This window comes from Danio rerio, chromosome 7 (assembly GCF_049306965.1).
Source record: "Danio rerio strain Tuebingen ecotype United States chromosome 7, GRCz12tu, whole genome shotgun sequence".
NCBI lineage: Eukaryota > Metazoa > Chordata > Actinopteri > Cypriniformes > Danionidae > Danio > Danio rerio.
In genome coordinates, this window is record NC_133182.1 from 50,042,390 (window position 1) to 50,066,938 (window position 24,549).

The following is a 24,549-nucleotide window of genomic DNA, read 5'->3' on the forward strand; positions in this document are numbered from 1 at the left end:
TTTTTTCCTCCCAGGATTCATTTCGCACCAAGCTGCATCAAGCTGTAATGGTGGATGAGAAGGCACATAATATTATAAATATTGCTTGTAATATGTAATGAAATAAAGTTTTAACACTTTTTCATGCGAGAATGTAGTTCTTCAAAACTCAAATCTGTGGACTGTTAGTAAAGATTGTGTGTAATTTTAAGTGTGTTTTGCCGGTAGCGGAGATCTATGACCTCCAGGCGGTAACGGCGCTCTTTACTCATGTATCCGCCGAGAGGCGCCTGTCTTCAGGCTAGACATTGGGACAATTGCCCCGTCTTCGATGGCTCTATATGCGTCCGAAAATGAAGTTTTAACTGTTTTTCATGCTAGAATGTAGTTGTTTAAAACTCTAATCTGTGGTTTATTTATATAGATAAAAAAAATAATAATTTATATATATATATATATATATATATATATATATATATATATATATATATATATATATATTTAATTCTGAGATTAGTGACCTCCAGGCGATGACAGGTGCCCAATACTCATGAAACCGTCTAAAGCAGACATTTACCCTGACATTGAAATAATTGTTGGCTGTTTAACAGTTTTTGGTTTCATTAATTAATTACTTTTTATTCCAGTTTATTATGTTTTGGCTAAGCACACAGTTATGTTCATTAAATATTATTTCCTATTCTATGTTAACTGTATAAAATTAAATAAAGGTACAGTACAATCAAAAAGATGTTGGTAACCAAATCGTTTTGGGGGCTATAACATTCTGTTATTATCTGTTAAAAGTTCATTTGTATTAATTTCTACGTTGAGTTTAAAAAAGGTTTGAATTTCTATAACTAACGTGCAAAAGATATAGCCCTTTTCACAGTAATTTGCTGTAATCATGCTACCTGCCGTAATTTCACAATAAAATTATGAATACAACATATTACTGTGAATTTTTCAGTTAAATACTGTGAAGGGATACTAATGTAATTTACTGTGAAAAATTACAGTAACTTGTTGTGAAAACCTGGAAATTTTTTACAGTGTAGAAATGCCTGCTTTAAGGCTTGTTTTGTTGTAGCCTAGAGGTGGAGTTAGCCAAAGCTAATTCTGAGATGAAACAAACTTGATACCTTGTGCTGAAAGAGGCAATTGGCTGCCATGTGATGATATTCGGTGTACTGTAACATATTTTACGTGGTCATTGGACATGGTTTTCCAAATATGTTGTCAGGTTATGTGGGGTTCATGCACTGCACAATTATTGATCTGATTTTCACTCGCTGATAAGTTTTGCGAATTGTTTGTTCTCACAAAGGACAATCACAGCATCAATTATCAAAGACACTATCTGAGAGACCCGTCGACGTGTCACAGACACCTATGAAATACTTGTTTTGCTAAATACCTAAAGAGCCAATGAGAGATCAAGATGCAGGGCAGCAGGGAGTTTGGGAAGTTATAGACCACAATATCAGAATAAACAAGCTCAACAGTAACATGAAAGAGAAACAAAGCATAAATATTTGCAAAGTTATTTATTGACCTCCAATTGACCTTACACTTGACCCAAGTGTAATCTTGAGTTCTTTCCTTGAGTTATTTCCTACTAGATCCTTTCAGAGGTGCACCCAGCTCTCTGAGTTCGTAAACTCCTCTACAAACTCAACCTGGATGATGGAGGCTTTGAGTGGTTCTTCAGACTGAGCAGAGCCCAGTTTGATGAGCTGTTGTCAGTGTTGGCAAGAGGATTTCCCCTCAAGCCACCAACAACAGTTGCTACAGCATAATCACTTCCCTTCAATAGAATGCTCATGACTGGTTAATGTGGCTTGAATGTCCGCTTTAGTTCAGATTGTTCAACTCAAGCAATTCATGGATATGCACAATCATGTTAAAATTAGTCAAACATGCAAAACGCTCTACCCACAAATCACTCGCCCTTGATGCTTCATTCGTGTCTGGTGTAGCCTATGTAAGTGTCGAACTCTCATAATGTCATATTTCATTTGATGTTTTAGCCTAGTTTAAATTAAGAGTTTTTTTTTTTTTTTTTTTTATTGAGAGAAATGTTTGGATTACAGTATAATTTTTACAGTATCTGTTAACAGTAAATGAATAGATCAAATATAAAAGTAGCTCATCATTTATTCCCCTCGAGTGGTTTTAAACCTATAAATTTCTTTCCTCCTCTGTTCAAAACAAAAAGAAGATATTTTAAAGAATGCTGGTTGCTACTTCCATATAGAACACAAATTACTACAGAAGTCAATGGGTCGCAGCATTTTTCTAAATATCTTCTTTTGTGTCCAACAGAAGAAAGAATCAGATCAGAATCAGGTTTTGAAAAATTAAGTAAGTTTTCCTTTTTGGATAAACTTTCCATTTAAAGCACATTTGCATTTCTGAGTATTATAAACTTTTAAACTTATTATTGTATTTCTTCTACTCAAAATTCAGACCTAAGCAGACTGAAGCCTTGCCTTTCACATTCATCAGGAGGTCACTGTACTCACAGCTGGGCAGCACCAGAAGGTGTTTTCTTTTTATCATTTACATAAGGCTGACCAAACTTGAATGACTTTATGAGAAGGTTAAAGAAGAACAAGAGAGGGCCGATTTCTCCTTATCATCAAAGCCAGGTGCTCTGCACACTCACACAAACAAGTTTTCCACTGTTTGAGTAGCTGACACCTTCCTTAGACAGCTATTTAAAGCACTATGTGGCCAAGGTTACTCATCAAGGATTCGCAGTGAAATGGGAGATTTGAAGTCTCTAATGAGTGCTTTAATTAGAGCTAAGGGTACCAGAAACCTCTGTTTAAACCCATTCTTTAGTGAGTTTTCCCCTGGAGGCTAGGATGGATGTGGAGTTCTTTTATCAGAAAAAGTTCACAAACTAAGAATAGTTCATGATACTGAAAATCTTCACATAGAAACCAGTCTTAAGTCTATATTTTTTTATTGCCTTGGTCTTGTCTTGGTCTGAAGAGGACTGATTCAAAACTCCAAAGATATCCAGTATTATCTGTTAATGAATGAATAAATTTAATTGGTTGTGTTGACTATTTGTCATTTGAGTTTCATTAAATACATAATTTTGTCCATTATGTCTCTATATTCATAATAGAATAAAAATCAACATTAGGGAAAATCCTCAAGTGATCGACTTTGAGATCAATTTTGGTTGCCATTAATACTGTGATATTTACAAGCGCACTGTAAATTAACGATTACAATTATGCTGTAGTTTTAGAGTACATTATTATTTTAAATTATTAATTTACAGTGCGCTTGTAAATTTTTCAGTGTTACTGGCAACCAAAATTGGCTATAGAATAACTTAGTAGTGATGTCAAAATAGACAATTTCCCTGTAGATAAAGATTTTTCTATTCTATTATGAAGTATTACTGGCAATTTTTACAGCAGTACTGACAAAATTTACAATAAAATACAATTGTGCTGTAGTTTTAAGTAATATTGTAAATGTTAAACTAAGTACCAATTAAGTATACACTGTAAAAATTTTTATCAAATTCACAGTGTAACAAGCAATTTCGCTTGCCAGTAATACTGTAGATTTTGCAGCATTTTTTAGTGTTAATTGGTAGTCAAACAATATAATTTTCACTGACATTGCAAGATATTGAGTGTTTTTAAAGGGATTAAAACCATACTGAAACAGCAGGTTGTTCAGATGAATGTCAAAGGGGGATCCTTTCAGCCATAGCAATAGAAGCTGGTTGCTCTAAATGTGTTAGGCTATTGATTCATCACCGTGTCTAACTCATTCAAGTCCCCAAAAAAGTCTGGTTTTTAACAAATGACAAATGCATTAGAGCAGGGCTGCAAGATTCTGGCTAAAATGAGAATCGCAATTTGTTTGGCTTAAAATCAAGATCACGATTTTTTACGATTCTGTAGATGTGAAATAAGTTTAATGAGTGAGCTCAATTTTGTATAGACTTGGAATGGTTGACTTGAACAGACTTTAAATAAGTCCTGTTGGTTAATGTGTAGTAAAGTGATAACATCAGAATGCAACTATTCATAATTCTGAAGTTGAATTATTATATCTGAGACATGTGCTTGTCATTTGTCATTGACAACATTATTAGACCATATTTTCACTGATATAAATTGAACATTTGTCATTATCAGATTCCCTCTTGCATTATATTCAGCATTATATAGGCTAGAGTAGTTATGCTGACCCAGTAACATTTATTTTCATGCACAACACAGTGTTTGCTATGAAAGATAAAACATATCAAATGCTTGTGGTAATCATAACTCTAAAATGTGATATGATAATTTAAATTGTGCATGCCGGCTTCACTTTCACTGCAGAGTGTAGCTCATGGCTGCTATCACGTTGAGAAAAAAAAACATAAGCAAATCATACTTCCCAAACAATCACTCTGTTCAACAAACTGAACGTTACAACTTTGTTACCTGTTATTCACAGCCTAGGCAGGTTCTGTTCACTAAAGTAGACTACATTAGTGGGCACGCGCATGTCCTTTTGGTAGTAAACAAACAGTGCGTCAGTTCATGTATGATTTCATAGTCGCGAATACGTCATTTCATTAACACAGATGACATTTTGGGGTGAATTATAACTTTTAAATACAGTATGTGACACTTTTAACTCCTGACCTTGAAAATATAATAGGCTAAATCGTAGAAAAGCCGAACTAAGGTCATGTGTAGGGTCAAATCAAGATCATGATCTCTTTTTTTTTTTTTTTTTTTTTGATTAGTCGTGCAGCCCTACATGAGAGGATAAGATAATGTGGATAATCTTACTGGACAATCAGTTCAACACTGCTGCTAGAATTGCCAAGTCAGTTCAGCTCTGAACAGGAAAATAATCTGCTACAGCGACTCTGTTTAAGAGAATTTAGGCAAAAAGCTCAGCAACCAAACCACTCATCAGAAGAAAGAATCAAGAGTCAACTAACCTTTGCTGTGGAGCATGTTGTGTGGACAGAGGCCTGATCCAAAGTTTAACTACGTAATGAAAGCAGGTTTGATCTATTAGCGTCTGATGGGACGTTATGGCAATATTATGTTTGTCATCAAACTGAAAAAAGACTGAACTCAAAGTGTGTAAAGAAGTCAGTGAAATGTGAGGTGAAGTGTCATGATTTGTGGCATGTTTTCTGCAGCAGGAGATTGGCCTCTTATAAAGCTAGAGAGCAAATGCAACTGCTTATTAGAAGCTCCTTTAACAGCGTGCGGTTCCTTCCTTCCCTGTATATATTGCCTAATCAGCCAGAAGTTTTCATGCAAGAAAACCAACTTCCTGTCACACAGCAAAACATGTAAAGCAGTTCCTTGCAGCTCAAACAACTGAAATAATGACTTGGCCAGCCAGAGTTAGCCATGAGACGATAACAAGGCAAGGTTCTCAAGGTATACCACGGTTTGGAAAAGTCAATGTTTTAAAACTACCAACATTTTCTGTAATACCGTTCCTAAGGTATGTGTAAGATTTTTTATGTACATTTTTTATTTTTTTGTAGGACAACAGTTTCGTCAACAGATCAAAGATGCTGTTTTAAATTGTAAAGAAATCCGTGTTTTTGAAACTAATGAACACAGCAGAAATCAATGATTGATTTGAATTATTTAGCTCCAAAATATTTTAAATAAAATATATTGTGTTCAAAGAGGAAAAAAGTTTCAGACATCAAAAAAAGAATATATTTTAGAGCAGCAATCACAATACCGTGATACTGTGAAACCATGATATTTCTATCCAAGGTTATCATACCGTCAGAATCTTATACTGGCCCTTGCCTAGACAGAGTTAAAATAGTTTAGTCCTAAACTAAACCTGATTGAAAATCTCTGGAAAATCCCTTTCTGTTTTCTTTACTGCCGTCACCTTCAGGCATTTCATTTTTGATATTTCATCATGCTACAATCAATTCTTTTCTGTAACGTTGATTACTACGTTTTCCACAAAATATATGATTTATGAAGGGTCTTGGCTATTTTGTAAAGCACTATTCTACTAGCATCATATATTAAAATTCTTTCAATTTTCGAACAAAGATTTCATTATTTCTAAAGTAAAAAAAAACAAGAAATTATAATTATTCTCTAATGTTGGTCTCCATTATAATATACTGATCTCACAACCACGTCAATGCATTTTTCGTGTTTTTCTCAAATTCTTTGAAAAATATTATTATTTTATTTTTATTATTATTATTATTATTATTATTATTATTATTATTATTATTAGAATGTAGATGATGTAGAGAGGGTTTACTTCCCCTTTTCTCAAAAAAGGAAAAACAAGAAGAATAAGCAAGAGAAAGTGACTGGAAATGCTTCTCACCACAGGAGCACAAGCTAGGAAGAGAGAGATTGAGAATCGTATTGAAATGCAACTTCTTTTAGAGTTTATTGAACATGGAGAGGCTCTTGGCCCTCAGCCTTTACTCATTAGGAGGAGGAGATGCATTCAAAGGCTGGAGGACAGGGGAAAGTGAGAAAAAGAATAAGAGAACGACACAAAGTGGATGGGACAGGGTACAAGCTTTTTTTCTTGCGCTCTTCAGTTCTGCTCTCCAAATTCTCTAAAAAAGGTCTTGTTCTCTACAATACTCAAAACAATTTCTTTAATCACGCCTTTTTTCCACTTTTACCGTTGTTGTTGATCAGAGGCTCTGTGACTTCATACACTGGCACATTTCTCTATCTAGGTCATGCTGTCTCCAAAACATCAAGCTCTCTGCTGAGACAACAGCTTTGTTCAATCCAAAAACAATGTGAGCAAAAAACGTGACAAATAACGGGAAAACAGCTGTGGTAAAATATGGTTTTGCTTACGGGCACCAAATTTGTGAAGCTGACGCTGTCTGTTCATTGGTCTGTAGGTTGTGTGTGAAATATATTCAGCAGTAAAACAGAGAAAATGATTTTCAATGTTGGCCAACGTGCACATGTGAAATTGTAAAATTACTGTGCAGAATAGAATGGTGAACTACTGTATACCACACACATTTAATAAGCAGAAAAGTGATTTAGGTAGTACGATTTTCCATTTTATTCATTCATTCATTCATTCATTCGCTTGTTCATTGTTTGTTTGTATTGTATTCTGGAGGGAGTGATCACTGCCACATTACAGCTCACTTCACCTTTCAGGGTTCAACACTAAGGATTTTTTATACTGGCCTGATCTTTACTTGCCCTGCCAAATTTCTTTACTGGCCCCACCAAAAAAAAAAAAAAAGAAGAAGAACGTTAATATTTCTTAGCCACATATTTTAAAACAAAAATGTAAAAAGCCAAACATAATTGTATACTGTACATACACTTGTTATTCAGCATAACTTGTCTTTAAATGCGACTGGGAATACAAAAAATACAATTGTGATGTAACTAAATTTAAAATGGTTAAGATAATCTGCCAAAAACTCCAAATTATCATAAGATTTAGACAGAAAAAAATTAAGCAAAATTTTGAAATTGCCATGGTTGTTGAGGCTTGACAAATATTGGAAGGGGGAGTATTTCACTGCCTACCATTTCTAGGGTTTACACAGAAAGGTAAAAAAATAAAATGAGCAGAAGTTCTGTGGTTGAAAATGTCTTGTTGATGCCAGAGGTCAAAGGAGAACCCAAACTGCTTCAACTCAAATAACAACTTCATCCCAGAGGTCTGCACAAGAGCATCTCAACAAACCTTGAAGCAGATGAGCTACAGTGGCAGAAAAGAATAACGGCAACACTCATGTCAGATAAAAAGCTAAGGAACAGGAAACAGAGGCCTCAGGAAAAAAAAGACCCTCCAGTTATTTATTATTTCCACTGAGTGGCTAGTTTAGACAAAATCCACTCTAAACACAGCAATTCCAGAGAGAGTCCCACTAGAGGAGTTTAGGCTTTAGTGTCATGCTCAAGGACACAAATGTACACACACTATTACAGTCTCACGACCTCTCCAGTGGATGTTGCCTGCTGTCTCAGTATTTCACCAGGGCAAAGAGAGTCAACTGAACTATAGTCAAACCCACAAACCATTTTGAGGTGAAAGCAAAGACCTCTGTTTTCCCCATTCATCCCAAATCATTCTTTCCTCTCAGACAATGGGAACTTTTCCATGGAACGTGGCTTCAAAAACATCATAGGCCATTGTAAACGGCTGCAACTGATGCCCCTGATGCATGCTTTGCCAGAAGTTACCTCATAAGTAACAATTAATGTTCAATCATAATCAAACAGAAATCAATGCACCTCAGCGAAAATCTCCTCTTTGATGAAAATTAGTCAAGTGTTTTCAAATAGTTTCCTCAAATGCTGTCAGACTACAAGTAGGGGTATAACAATATACTCAAGTCATAATTCGACATGTATTGAGAAATGTATCAAATTTAACTCGTGTGTATTGTTCATCACACTTCTCTGTACAACAAACTGAATGTTACTTATATTTCTTCTGATCACAGCCTAGGCTAAAGATTTCACGCACACTTATGTGATTCAAGACCTGTGAAAAGATGATGCTAATCTAAGAAGACTTCTAGAGGCATCCATAATACTGGAACAGGCCGTATCCTGAGTAGATGCTGTGGCTATCATGGAGGAGCGAAGAGCTTGAGAGTGATTCCTTAAAAAGACCCTGGTGAGAAACGAGTCTCCGCATTGATCCCGTAGGCCTGGCTGAACACCCTCCGGTGACATACTCACACCTGTAGTTCTCCATGATGGACATCCAGCGTTCTCCAGCACCTAGACTGCTGTTCTGCACAAGAAGTTTGGCCAGATGGTGGTGCCCAATTGAGCCTGGTTTCTCTCAAGGCTTTTTGGTTCACTTTCGTCAATTGGTGAAGTTAGTTCCTTGCCACTGTAACCACTGGCTTGCTTGGTTTGGGACTTGTGGAGCTGTACATCACTGAACATCAGTATATACACTGAACTGAAATTCAACTCTGAAAACTGGACCGACAGAGTTTCAGTTTACTAGAACATCTATGTAAAGCTGCTGTTACACAATCTACATTGTAAAAGCACTAGAGAAAGAAAGATGAATTAAATTGAAAGATGAATTTATGTAGGCTTCATTCTCAGGCAGGCACCTGTGATTTTGTGGCCAAGAATCTTTAATAATAATAATAATAATTCCGTAAATTTATATATCGCTTTTCTGGGCACTCAAAGCGCTTTACACAATGGGGGGAATCTCCTTATCCACCACCAGTGTGCAGAATCCACCTGGATGACGCGACGGCAGCCATTTTGCGCCAGACCGCACACCACACACCAGCTGATTAGTGGAGACAGAGTGATGAAGCCAATTGTAATATGGGGTTACGAGGCCATGATGGACAGAGGTCAGTGGGCAGATTTGGACAGGATGGCGGGGTTAAACCCCTACTCTTTTTCCTGGGATTTTTAATGACCACAGAGAGTTGGGACCTCATTTAAACGTCTCATTCGAAAGACGGCGCTCACTCAGCAGCAGGGATGTAACGGTATCAGAATTTCACGGTACGGTCATACCTCGGTATGAATGGCACGGTACGGTATTTATTGAATCATTTACAGGAAAAACAAAACTAATGAAAATACTCCAAAAAAAGTGCCAAAAGTGTCAATGACATACAAATTAGCCATCTATCTGTAAGCTTTGAAACAGGAACTTAAATTTTTCAATTTTAATAACAAAAAATTATTAAACCATGTAAAAAAAAATAAAGTTTCAATTTAGTATTGTTGAAAACTCATCACATTCAACATTTAATCACTCACTCACTCATTTAGATAGAGATGGGTTTTAAGGAAAATTATCATATAACTATAATCTGGTAAAAGCTGGTATCTCTGGGCATTTACAATGTCCCCTGCAACAGAAAAAAAACCCTCTCATTTGGGGTTTCTGGGACAGAGATATGACTTGGCCCAGGTTGACAGCAGTGGGTAACGTTGTGCATTGTCTTTCCCCCACTTGAGAGGACAAGCCATGAGTGAGATAGAGGTCTCTTTGCGGTACAAGTCAATGTCTGCATCAATCTGAACAGTGTGCTGTGTTTCTGCAGTCCCCATGACTGTTATTAGTCGTATTCCCCAACAGGCACGTGCACACATAGGGCTTAACCTGTGCAGTGCACAAGCCCTTTTTAGTCTTGGATAGAAAGTGCCCTTCCAAAATGATCTAAAGTGCCCCCGCGACGCGACACACCCTCCGTCCCGCCTATCAGTAGGCGCACGACAACACAGCTGATCAGAACGCGCGCGACAACACCGCTATTCAGTATGCGCGCTGCGACAACAACAACACCAACAAATTCAAAAGTTCACACTTAGCTGATGATTGTTTATAAAGTGAGTTTGCTGTGCCGGGAGAAAGCACTGAGCTCATAAGATCCTCGAGCCCGGGATTCCCTCCCATTTGCATGATAAGAGGGGAGTTTGAGCTCAGGTATATCTCGAGAACTACCCACTTATTTAGGGCTAATGAAAAATTAGGAATTATTAGATTATACTGCTGGTTAAGATCTCGACTATAGTGCCAATTTAGATTTGTCAATGCACTTATGACGCATATCTTTGGACTGTGGAAGGACCTAGAGGAAAACCCACGCGAGCATGGAGAGAACATCAAACTCCGCATAGAAATGTCAACGGGCCTATTAAGGACTTGAACCAGTGACATTCTTGCTGTGAGGCAACAGTGCTAATCACTGGGCCGCTGTGCCACCCTATGAAGGGACAGGAGGAAAGGTAGGGGTGGAAGTGGGGATTCTGCAAGGCGAAGATAACTAAAGTTAGAAACTATGGTAATTTATAGTGAGTTAGGAATCGTCGAATTAGCTAATGCGGGACCAGCTGTGATCAATCATAAGCACATGCTCCTCTCAAAATTTGTTTATAAATAGTTTCCCCCACCCAGAGCAAATGAGTGACTGCCGTCTGTGTGTGACAGTCTTATGGCTCGTTTCCACTGACTGGTACAGTACATTACGGTTCGGGTCGGTATGGTTCACCTTTATCAGGCTTGCGTTTCCACCACAAAGAGGGTACCCTTTTTGGGTGGCGTGTTGTACGACAAAGTTTAAGTCGACGTAATGCTCGCTCGAATAAATGTCTACAGTAAGGCTGTACGGTTCGCTTGCATATCATATGAGAAGCACTTCTCACAAAACAGATGCTTTATACACATAAATACTTGTTTATAAATGTTTATTACTAACTTTTCTATGGACAGGAGTTTATTATAACTGCAGATCAATGACAGTGCAAAATAGGCTACTGTAACGTCTGTAATTATATAAAATAAATACATAAATGCCACATTTATGAACACATACAGCTCCTTACGGTCTCCGATATATTATTAATTACAGAAAAACTACACACATAATACATTTAACGTTAGTACTTATTTGAGTTCAAAAACACACGCAATATAGCCCACAGTCAGCGCAAACCTCTCATCTGTGTCTGTAATCTTCAGCAGCACATGTAAGCTCTGTTAGAGAGTAATTTTGTCATTCCCAGTTCATAATAGTCTAAAAGGCAAAGATAATCATGGCAGTTTGTTCATGATTCAGGTTGTTAAACACTTTTGCTCCTGTGTTTTGCCGGGTTTCTCCTTTTTTACGCGCTTTACTCTCGCGCTTGTCCTTTTCTTTCTGAATGGATCAGATGACGGAGATACTTCAACAATCACGTAACTTTACTTGTTATCATCATCAGCTCAAGAAGTTTGTTATATCAAATATAGACGCGATCACGCGCTCCCGGAAGAAAGCGAATTCCGCTCGCACTTTTAGACGGGCTCGTAAAGCAACAACAGCACAGGGCAGATTTTGTTCTTCTTTGCATTGTGTCTGTTCATCAAGACGATGACACGGTTTGTTTGAGCCCGGGTCATCCATGGCTGGTTATTTTATGCATATATTAACGTTATATCCATGCAATCTCTCGGCTGTGTATTAGAACATGTCTACAGTAAGGCTGTACGGTTCGCTTGCATATCATATGAGAAGCACTTCTCACAAAACAGATGCTTTATACACATAAATACTTATTTATAAATGTTTATTACTAACTTTTCTATGGACAGGAGTTTATTATAACTGCAGATCAATGACAGTGCAAAATAGGCTACTGTAACGTCTGTAATTATATAAAATAAATACATAAATGCCACATTTATGAACACATACAGCTCCTTACGGTCTCCGATATATTATTAATTACAGAAAAACTACACACATAATACATTTAACGTTAGTACTTATTTGAGTTCAAAAACACACGCAATATAGCCCACAGTCAGCGCATGGCTAGAACAATACTTTGTTTACATTCTGTCTAGCTCCACGAGCTTGTGACGTATCTCTGTACCAATCAGCGTTCGGCTGCGCGTGTAGCTCCACCTTTTGGTACCCTTTCTCGTTTTTGTGACCCTTTCGAAAGGGTGCCAAAAAAGTGGTACGGTACGGTTTGGTTCAGTACGCTTATTGACAGTGGAAACGGCCATAAAAGCGTACCAAACCGAACTGTACCGTACCACTCAGTGGAAATGGGCCATTACTAGCCAACTAAGTGAGCACACTGTCGTTCTGCCCAATCAGAATTTTACAACCAAACTATGCAGAATGTCCACATTAAAAATTAACAAACAGGAAAGCGCTGATGAGTAGGATGATGGTGTTTGCCGCTTCAAAAGCAATAGACAAAATCATATAAAAGAAACACAGCACGTCCATAATCTTGGAATCTTTACTTTCAAAGTCACAAACACCAAACAAAACCAGGTTATTTTGTAAGTGTTGTCGCAGAATTGCTGTTACAGCATGAGGAAATACAACAACCTGCACCTTAAAAAGCACCACATGCAGCTATATGAGGAGCGTCTTGCTAAAAAGTCAACTAAATTGATTGCCAGTGACACTTAATCTAGTAGCAACAGCAAAGTACAATTTCAGAGTTGTATGCAGCTGTTATAACAAATGAAAAAACATCAAGAAGGCACCAGGAGATAACTAACACCATAACTCACTCTAGAGAAAAATTTGTGCTTAATTCCTGAATATTTATGAACAAATTTTGCATAAAAGTTAGAGTAAGTTAATATCTTTTCAGTTCCTTTTTTAACTAACACTGTCTGCATTTTAGCAGTAAGAAGCTACGGTACAGATTATTGAGCTGAAGCTTGACAACAAAATTAAATCACAAATCAAATCGAAATATTTGTAAAAAATAAAAATAAAAAATAATAATAATAATAAAAATTTTAAAAAATTAGATATTTTCCCCAAATCGCACAGCCCTAGAAAGCACTCCAATCAAATCCATCTAATGCCCACCATATAAGAACTTTTAGGATCTTAATCACAATGAGCAATTGAACTTAAAATATCCATGATAAAAATGGACTCTAACAATTGCAAAACTTTCCAGAGTGTCTGAAGACGTGGCATGTTCCGTACTCTGATGTTTTTGTTTTAAGTTTGTTAAATCTAAGCATTCACAGTCCTGTGGTTCTCCTGTTCCTGAAGACTCAGCATTGGTGTAGAGTTGCAGTTACGCATCTAAACTGCGGTCAGTCAGTCACTTAGACAGCTTTATAAATGTATTGGCTTTGCTAAGTTGACCAGGTTCATCTTCCTGTTGATGTATGTTTCTGGCTTGGTCAGAGTCATGTAATCAGGCAAGCAGTGGACATCCACATTGGATCCAGGTCTGCTTAATTAGTGGTCAGAATCTTTCACTCTCTGTTTTCTGTGTGGTCAGAAATCATTTTGGTGGTTATTTTATGTTGTTAGTTGACATATTTTAGAGCTGACGAATACACAAAACCACACATATATTTTCTCTTGTTGCTCATGAGGAACGTGACAAACCACAGACAGCCCATATGAACAGGCGGCCGCTGACACAGGAAGAAGGGTTGAGGCCAAGCAATTCAATGCTCAAGCCAGATTTCCTCTCACCCACTATTACCCCCTCTCTCTCGCTTTCTCTCTCTCCGTCTTGTCATTTCCACTCATTTTCTATTCTGCCCCATCAGCCAAAGTCAGAGTATTTTATGGATCAGTGATAAAATGGAATAGACTACCTAAAATGAGCTTTCTACCATTAAAGTCTGCATGAACCAGAAGCAGCAACCATTTTCTTTTTTTCGTATTGTGATGCAGTTTCTAAAGAAATGGAATATTAAATGAGAGAATAGCGGGTGTGGCTTTACTACTGCGAGCTGATTAGATGTAGAAAAGTAGGCATTTCGTTCAGAAAAATTTAGGCATTTAGTGAGAGTCATTACAAAAAAAGACACCAACTCCTCACCATTTCTGTTTGTTGTCGGTTAAAACGGACAGTTGCAATACTTCAGAAGACAATCTGAGAATTTAACTAAAAGAAATCAGATTTCAGCAGAATTTTCAGATTTCAATTTTAGATTACAAGGGTAACCGTTTTTGTTTCTTGTTTGTTTCTTTTTAAATAGGGCTGTATATTTCCATTTTTTATATATATATATTTATTTTACATTTCTACTGTACAACTACTGTAAGAAAATATCAGAATTAATACTTTCAGTTTTATTTTTGCTTGAACTGACCCAATCTAATCCTGTTTATATGAAATTCCCGAGCAGGTTTGAGCTACCAGAACTGTTGCTATGACAACAAGTCTCAGATGAGTTTTGAAGAACGAAACGATCCTGGATCGTGTCAAATCGTCAATATCTAAATCCAGCTAACTGAATACTCCACGAACGAAGAACTGACCCCTGAGCTGATGTTGTGGATCATTTGACTCGCTATATGGAAAGATGCTTCTTCTGAGTGGAAATGGTGCACAAATTATTCACAAATGTTTTATTCAATGGTCCAGTTTTGTGCATTAATCTAATTTACATATTTGTATTGAAGCATATCTGTGACAGCTGAACAAGTTTGAAGGTTGCAGTGGTCAGTCTGTAAATAAACAAGCTCTTTTGACCATCTTTTTTTCCACTTAAGATGCTATTTTCAAACAAATATCTATTGATTCACGTTATGTTTGTTGTTAGTTTTTTCTTTGTGTATTTATTTTTCTCACCCTCTCCGCTTACTCAAGCCTTATGTTTCTTATTGGTTCAGCATCTGTCTATCATTATTATGACGGTGTCGGTTTTACCAATCCCCGGACAAGTCGCAAGCATTTAAAGGCCCGACAGACCAGTGTGTGGTGTGCGCTCTCCCTTTGCGAACCTTTAGTGCTTCACGCAATTTGTTTGTGATATGCTCAGGCTGTTTAGTGATTTAATATCTCAGTTTACTGTGGTAATTTGAGTTTGCTTGTTGAACTTCGTTGGCTTTAATGCCTAGTTCAGACTGTGTGATTTTAGCCCTGATTTTGGCTCGCCGACAGTTTTTAAGAAATCGCTGACAAATGCCTAAAATCACAGGCAAATCGCTGCTCGTGCACGTGAGTGACAATCACACAGTATGAACTTTCAAAGACTTGATCTGAGAGAATCGCCGATGAGTCGCCGATGCCTGTGAGATATTTGGCGTGCTAAATATCTGGAGCTGTCGGCGATTCAAATCATGCCGTGTGAATTGAGTTTTGACTGAAAATAACATCAGCGATCGCCTACAGCCAATGAGAGAGCAGCATTCATCTGCGTGTACGTGTGTGTATACCTGCTGCAGGCCAGCGGGAGGCTGGGGGAGAAGTTAAAAGCGCTCTTTTTCGGTTTATTTGGACCCACGAAATAGAGGAAAAACTAGTGGAGGTTTGACAGGACTCAGGAGCAACCGTGTCTGTTTGACGTTTCATACAGAAAGAAATTAGTTTATTATCAACGTTGAGGAGAAATGGCTAATTCCCTTTAAACCCAGGTGAGCAAACATGTACATGTTTTACCCCATTAAAGGTTTCTTTCTCATTATGTAGTTAATAACAAAAGATATACTACATGTTTTTGGCTGTGAGACGTAGTTTGGACGAAGTTGTCGGCGATTCTTCCTATAGTAAAGTCATGCAATGTGAAAGCCCCTGTCACTGATCCATCTTGCAGTGTAAACAAAGCAGCGACGAAACGCTAGCCCAGATAGTCATGCAGTGTGAAAACATCTGTGACACGACTAGTTTGAAAATCATGCAGTCTGAACTCGGCATTAGTAAAATAATGTGATGGTTGTTGTGTGAGATAAATGAGCATTTGACCGTCTTGTTAGGTTTGTATTAGTTTAGATGGACTTTTGTTAGATTAGTTTGAGTGTTTTGCCACCTGTGTAATTTTGAGTTTTGTAGTTTAATTAGTTTAGTTCGGGTGTCGTGCACACTGAAGATCTCGGGTTTTAATTTCTTTGATTTGGCTTACACTCATTGTTTTTGTTTAAAGAGAATAATTGTAAATGTTTATTTCTTTTTTCCATTTGTTTTTGTTACATATTGTTTTAACTATTGACTTAAAAAAAAAGCTTTAATAGAGAATTGATTCCTGCCTCATCCTTGATCTGTGGCACACATTACACCTGTCTCACCTAAATGTTACAGCATCCCACTTAAACATCTTAAACACGTAACAATTTACCAGCTGGACACTTATTTTGTTGATCACTAAACCTTCATGTTGTATCAGATGTCTGAAAATCAGATCTGAAGTCTGAAATCAGGTTTGTGAAGTATTTCTGTCCATAAACGCAGTCACTGCCTGACAAAGTAACCCAACAAGTCAGCTGCATACAGTATAAGCTTTTCAATATGAACAAGAGGATTCTTTTAAAAGCAAACTATTCCTTTGACAACGGCCTGCTTCCGTCTTACTCCACCAGGCGTAACTAGAGACGGAGAGATGGGAGCATTAGCCTCAGTAATGATAATGAAAGGCCGCAGCTGCACAGCTACAAATAGCTTTTATATAAGGCAACCCAGCCACGGATCGTCATAAATAACAAGCGGTTCACAGAATATCAACTTCTATGCCAAGTTTTAACACCGAACATGTCTATCAATAAAATCTGGACCATCATGCTAACAGTATGACATTATGACCACAGTGCAACACACTAACTGAAACACTTCATACTCACACAAACATGACGAAGAGCAGCCAGGCCAAGGAGGCAGTGCTGTCGCCATGACAACTGCTAGAATGTGGAGATCAGCATCAGCATGCTTGTCCACATCTCTGCCTCGCTCCCGCTTCCTCCTGGACCATCTTTTCCCCTCCATCTGTCAGTCTCTTCAGCTCCCGCCGGATGAAGATGTTTCTTCTGGATCACTGTGCAGCTCTGCAGACATCACAGAGGTGCAGTGTCTGAGTATAAGAGAACAAGTAAAAGAGGAGTTTGTGTAATAGTCTGGGGGTGAGTGGATTTAGGTGTGAAACAGTATCCACAATGCAAAAAAACTAAATAATACGATACATACGGTTGAAGTCAAAATTATTAGTGAATTTGTTTTTTCTTTGTCAAATATTTCCCAAATGATGTTTATCAATTTTTCACAGTAGTCCCTAATACATTGTTTTTCTTCTGAAGAAAGTCTTGTTTTATTTTAGCTAGAATAAAGGCAACCACTGTTATACAATGACTTGCCTAATTACCCTAATTCAGAGGTTCCCAACAGGGGGGTCCCGTCCCACAAGGGGGCCTCAGTGAGTTCTGTGGGGGGTCGTGTCATATTTTTACAATTTCTTAGCAGTTGATTTTATCCCCTGGCTGATCAAAAAATGTACAAATTTTTAATTTGTCCTTCACTAAAAACCTCACTGATTCGCCTTCATCAGCTAATAGTAATGACCCAAGCATACTGAACAGGTAAAGAAAGCTCCAAACATTTCGGGTCGCAGAGCTAGCAATACTAAAAACACAAAAAGCAGGAAATACCAAGATAGCTACCTGAACTATGATTTTATTTCTTTTTCTCGAAGCAAAGTGTCCCTGAACCAGCCACATACATTTTTTGGTCTTCCTTACTCCAAATTTATATGTGGAGGGGGCCTTACAATATTTTCAGGGGGAAAAGGGGGTCTCGGGTAAAAATAAAACAAAAGGTTGGGAACCACTGCCCTAATTAACCTAGTTAAGTCTTTAAATTGCAAGTTTTAAGGGCACCTATGATGAAAATCATCTTTTGTAAGCTGTTTAGACAGTACTGTGTGTAGTGTAGGTACAGTGCAGGGCTTTTCAATTGGTTTGTCATGGGGGCCAGTTAATGAAAAGCATTCCAAATGAGGGGCCGGAGAGATATGACTTTTAATATAAATGATGACACAACAGCATATAAGAGCCCCTATGTTGTATTTTTGCTCCTTAAGACGCCCATGTTGGATTTTTCTACATTAAAACGTTAATAAGTTGTATTGTGAAACTATATAACATCAATGCATTGTATAATGTGGCTTTTTTACAAACATATTCAAATGTTATTGCTCAAGTAGGCTTTTTCTACATTCAAACACATTCATGTTATCTTTTAAACGTGCATAGATTTTGAATAAACATGCATAAACGTTAAAGATTTTGGTTGTACGATTATAGTCTGAAGAATAATCATCACAATTATTATACATTTATTAAATTCAAAACACTACTAGTTTAGAAAATCTTTTTTATATTTTAAAGTGTTGTTTATTGCTGCTCAGTAACCAAATACAGCACAAGATATTAATGAACAACAAACAATAGTCAATTTCTCTCTATGGGCTTAAAAAAAGTTTTTGACTTAAACATGAGTGATAATTTTACAATGAAAATAAATGACTGAACAATGAATAAATAAACAAAAATAAGAATAAATTAAAAAAAAGAATTTGTCTAATGTTAATCTAAGCTATATATTAGCTAAGAGTTTAAATGAACTGTTGTTATTATCTGCGTTCATGCATACATAATCATTTTAATGATTTGTAATAATTCGTCTAGCTTATCTTTTGTTTACATTGCACTGAAAGTCGGGCACAACTCTCTCAACTGCAGCGTGAGATAATTTCTACTGTGTGCATCTTTAAGCAAATTACTAGTATCGTGAAAAATATCTAGTCAAACATTATTTACTGTCATCATGGCAAAGATAAAATAAATCAGTTATTAGAAATGAGTTATTAAAAATATAATATAATAACAGAAATTGGAAAAAGAAACTAAACAGGGGGCTAATAATTAGGAGGGCTAATAATTCTGACTTCAACTGTATGCGGGAAATATTAGAAATGTGAATAACATTATGAATAAAGATGCATAAATTAATATCACAAAGCAAAAAAAAAAACATCTTTTAATAAAAAGCAAAAGGATTAAATAAACTAAAAACTAATATATATTTTTAAAATGTAAAGCTGATTTCTCAGCAGTCCTTATGAATATATATATATATTATGCCCTTATAAAAAACGAAGTTTACTGAAGTGTGCTATTAGTATACTGTAACTTACGTCTTCTAAAGTAAAAACTAAGAAATTATATAAGTACTTTTCTGAAAATGTACTTCAAGCTCTTTTCAGAAATGTGATTCAGAATGTTGCTTTTTGTGGTAACGATCACTTAAAGAAATCATTTTGTGAGGACATAATAAACAGCAGAGCCACACACCCATACAAGGCAGCATATTCTGTCTACCTGTCCACACGACACAGCTTTTTTCAAAACTTCAGCTTTATCAACACAGTTTGGCTTGGTCAGTGCAGTAAACGCAGTCTCGCAAATGCATTATCAGATGACTGAAACCAAAAACCTTTTTTTTTAACAGCATTGTCGTGAAAACCTACCATGAAACCTGCATGAACAATGTTCTCTTCTTTGTTTGGCATCACTGTGTGCAGAGATATATCTTATTCAGCCTTCTGATTGGCCATTATGGCTTTATGCTTAAGGTTATATCGCCACCTGTTGGTTTGGCATAACCACGGAGGGAAAATCTTTAAAAAAAAAAAAATTGAAAAGGGGAAAGGTTTATAAAATGAAATATGTCTGGACATGGCCTCAGTTAAGTAACTCTGTTACTGTTATCAGACTTCATGTGTTCATTTTTCTTCTGCACCTGTGCCTTTTTAGGCTCCTGCTTGCACCTGTGGCTCCACATGTGCCTTTAAAACTCTCTAACGCCAACTGGATACATTGACCATGGAAGCCATGTCAGGGTCAAGCCTTCAGGGGTGCAGGATGTAGGTCACAGCCTTGAAACAGAAAGAATGAACATGAACCTACACTCAGCGGCCACTTTATTGGGTACACCTTACTTGTACTACTGCGTTGGACCCCCTTTTGTCTTCAGAACTGCCTTAATCCTTTGTGGCATAGATTCAACAAGGTACTGGAAATATTCCTTTGAGATTTTGGGCCATATTGACATGATAGCTTGATGCAGTTGCTGCAGAATTGTCAGCTGCACATCCATGATGTGAATATCCCATTCCACCGCATCCCAAACGTGTTCTATTGGATTGACATCTGGAGACTGTGCAGGCCATTTGAGTACAGTGAACTCATTGTCATGTTTAAGAAACCAGTCTGAGATGATTCACGCATTATGAGATGGTGCGTTATCCTACTGGAAGTAGCCATCAGAAAATAAGTACACTGTGGTCATAAAGGGATGGACATGGTCAGCAACAATACTCAGGTAGGCTGGGGCGTTGACACAATGCTCAATGTGTAATGGGCCAAAAGTGTGCCAAGAAAATATCCCCCACACCGTTACACCACCACCAGCCTGCACCGTTGATACAAGGCAGGATGGATCCATGCTTTCATGTTGTTGACGCCAAATTCTGACCCTACCATCCAAATGTCACAGCAGAAATTGAGACTCGTTGTCGAACTTTGGTGAGCCTGTGCAAATTGTAGCCTCAGTTTCCTGTTCTTACCTGACAGGAGTGGCACCCGGTGTGGTCTTCTGCTACTGTAGCCCATCTGCCTCAAGATTGGATGTGTTGTGCATTCAGAGATGCTTTTCTGCAGACCTCTGTTGTAACGAGTGGTTATTTGAGTTACTGTTACTGTTGCCTTTCTATCAGCTGGAACCAGTCTGGCCATTCTCCTCTGACCTCTGGCGTCAACAAGGCATTTACGCCCACAGAACTGCCACTAACTGGATATTTTATCTTTTTCAGATCATTCTCTGTAAACCCTAGAGATGGTTGTGCATGAAAATCCCAGTAGATCAACAGTTTCTGAAATACCCAGACTAGCCAGTCTGGCACCAACAACCATGCCACGTTCAAAGTCACTTTTTTCCCCATTCTGATGCCCTGTTTGAACTGCAGCATATCATCTTGACCATGTCTACCTGCCTAAATGCATTGAGTTGCTGCCATGTGATTGGCTGATTAGAAAGTTGCGTTACCGCCCAGTTGGAAAGGTGTACCTAATAAAGTGGCCAGTGAGTGTATATGTCATGTGATTGTTCATTCTTTTGTAACACTTTCCTAGATGGTCCCCTTTAGACATTATGTTGACCTTTTATGGTCATCCAGCAGTCATTCAGTGTATTCATATCTGACAACAATAAAATAAAAAGGTTTTTGCAGTTATGGTCAACAACACATCTAAAGAGGACTATGGAAATCAAGTAAAACCATGTTTTCAATTAAAATACATGCATATGGATGACAAGCAAGCATGGTAACAGCAAAGGAACGAGATTGTCAACAAACATCATTCTTTAAAAAAAAACACATCAATGGTTCTACATTACGTAACTAAGTCTGCAAGAGATAAATGTGCATAACTTTCACTCTATTAAAACACACCTGCAAGCAAGCAAGCGGGAAAAAAATGCTGTATATTATGCATTATTTATCATCTTAAATTTGTTGTCAGGAGTTTGTAATGGAGCTGTCTACTACAAATCCATGTACAAAGATACATGATGCAGGATGATGATTTTTAATGAACCAACAACTTGAAACACACTACACCTTTACTATCAATCCCATTAAACGCTAAACTGAGAAAACAGAGGGCTTAAATACAACAACAAAAAAAAGTCATCAGAGGAACAGGGAACAGACGTGAACCAAGCAGAATTTATTAAAACATATAATAAATTAGAATTTAGGGTACTTTTAAAGTCAGCAATACACTAAAAACTTTTATTTCTAGGAAAAGTTTTGCATACAGACAACAACAATCAGTTAAAAGGCGCAACGTGTTGTTTCATTAAAATATCCAAAACAGTACAGAACAGTAATTTGCAGATTTATGTCCCTACATTATCCCAAATGTTAAAACAAAGTGTTCAAATACAGAGAAATTAGCAATTTGTAACTATAGGCACGGACCTAGTGACAGAGCAGCATTATAACAGAATTATAAAATGTATTTGGTATGATAAAAAGGCACTGCTTTTCTCCTATGTTTTCTATGTTTTCTATGTCTCCTATGTTTTCTCCTATGTTTTCTCCTCCTCTTTCACTCAATGCATCACCTAGCGGGTTCCACACTGGCTTCTGCATCTTGCTTATATACACTACGAACAGCAGCTACGCTAATTATTCTCTTTTTTCTCTATTTTCACCTGGGGATACTCATCCCGAGGTCCTCAGATTATGCGGAGTCACTGATTGGATCCAAGACCAGCAACGTGATGATCCCAAGGATTCCATATCCGGGACCAAGCCATATCCTAAGCTGCTGCTGCGCTGATGGTCGTGGGGAGTGGAGAACATGAGTCTGATTCCAGCGACGTCCCAGGGACAGACGAGTCTTCGCTGAGGCCATCATCCAGCCTTAACCACGGCGAATGAAGCTCTGCACAAGACTTTTGGCCAGCGGAGAAATTAAAGTGGTCGTGCCCAACTGAGTCTGTTTCCCTCAAGGTTTTTTTTCTTCACTCCCATCAGGTGAAGTTTTTTTTTTCCCTCTCCGCTGTCGCCACTGCCTCGCATGGTTCAGGATTGGTAGAGCTACGCATCGATGAATTGGCTCTTCAGTGTTTGAACTCTCAGTAATGATTAAATCACACTGAACTGAGCTAAACTGAACTGAACTGAACTTAAACACTAAAACCTGAACCACACTATTCCAGTTACTGAACCACACTGTTCCAGTTACTATGACCATTTATGTGAAGCTGCTTTGACACAATCTACATTGTAAAAGCGCTATACAAATAAAGCTGAATTGAATTGAATTATGTGAATGTGACTAGAAGAACCGGAAGCATTGACTGTGGTACAATAAAAGTTCTGCTGCTTTTGCCATGTTACATGTTGAGCCTCACTCTGCTTGAAACTACCATGATTAGTTTTGCATTCTATAACTCATACATGAACATGATGTTTGCAGGAGTCCCGTATAGAACGTAATGAAGACAACCACTCCAAAGTCATCAAAATACACCTTTTTTTGTAATGAATATGCGCCTTCTAGCAGCAAAAATTACATACTGTGCCTTAAACTGACTAGCCACTTTCTATATGCAAACCAGGCCAGTAGTTAGCAGAAAGAAATACTATGCGTACTTGCACATACAGTAATGCAGTTCACCATTGTTGTTTTGGCTGTAAAGGATTAGAACATAACTAGACTGAACATGTGATACACAATAGGCAAGACGTCATTAGTGTTTTAATGTGCATTTTGAAGTGCTGCATAAGAAACGAGTGATGGAAATGCCAAATCTTAAATAAAAATCCTTTGTTTAACAAAAATGTTTTATGCTCAAGCTTGAGGTAAATAAAGAATAATATAAACTCTTCATTCATTCATTCATTCATTTTCTTTTCAGCTTAGTCCCTTTATTAATCTGGGGTCACCACAGCTGAATGAATCACCAATTTATCCAGCATTTGTTTTACGCAGCGGATGCCCTTCCAGCTGCAACCCATCATTGGGAAACATCCATACACACTCATTGACACACATACATTACGGACAATTTTAGCTTACCCAATTCACTTGTACTGCATGTTTTTAGACTGTGGTGGAAACCGGAGCACCTGGAGGAAACCCACGCGAACGCAGGGAGAACATGCCAACTGACCCAGCCGAGGCTCGAACCAGCGACCTTCTTGCTGTGAGGTGACAGCACTACCTACACCTGACTGTTTAAAGTATTCAGGTACATGAATCAGTTTGAACTGTTTATTACTCTAAAAAAGATGTATTTATTGAATTATGGCATCACGGTGGCTCAGTGGTTAGCCCGGTCGCCTTACAGCAAGAAGGTCGTCAGTTCGAGCCTGGGTCAGTTGGCATTTCTGTGTAGGGTTTGCATGTTCTCCCCGTGTTCGTGTGGGTTTCCTCCGGGTGCTCCGGTTTCCCCCAAAGGCCCAAGGACATGTGGTATAGGTGAATTGGGTAAGCTAAATTGTCTGTAGTTAAGGAGTTTTTATGGATGTTTCCCAGTGATGGGTTGCAGCAAGAAGGGCATCCGCTGCGTAAAACATATGCTGGTTAGTTGGTGGTTCATTCCACTGTGGCAACCCCAGATTAATAAAAGGGACTAAGCTGAAAAGAAAATGATTGAATGGAATTTTAATGTGGAGTAGTGTGATGTAATATTGCCCTAACCTGCCTAATTCCTAAACCCAACCTCAGAACCATTCAAATACAGTGTTGATAGCATAATCTGATGTGTAGGATGACATGTC

At 37.7% G+C, this 24,549-nt stretch overlaps 2 protein-coding genes across 17 annotated transcripts in view; one reads left to right on the top strand and one right to left on the bottom strand.

The window, feature by feature from the left end:
* acana (aggrecan a) overlaps nucleotides 1–24,549 on the top strand; it is a 904,300-nt gene that overhangs the window by 321,185 nt on the left and 558,566 nt on the right. The window lies entirely within an intron of this gene.
* The window catches only part of mtss1lb (MTSS I-BAR domain containing 2b), a 196,998-nt gene that overhangs the window by 165,980 nt on the left and 6,469 nt on the right, over nucleotides 1–24,549 (bottom strand). For 4 of the 15 annotated variants that reach the window (XM_073907296.1, XM_073907289.1, XM_073907293.1 and 1 more), the window contains exons 1-2: nucleotides 19,723–19,791; nucleotides 17,045–17,245 (exon numbers count right to left, since the gene is read on the bottom strand). The gene's annotated coding sequence lies outside the window, so the exon portion shown is untranslated. Of the gene's footprint in view, nucleotides 1–17,044; nucleotides 17,272–19,722; nucleotides 19,792–24,549 lie in introns of those variants that run through there. The other 11 variants (XM_073907295.1, XM_073907288.1, XM_073907291.1 and 8 more) reach the window with 3 other exon arrangements.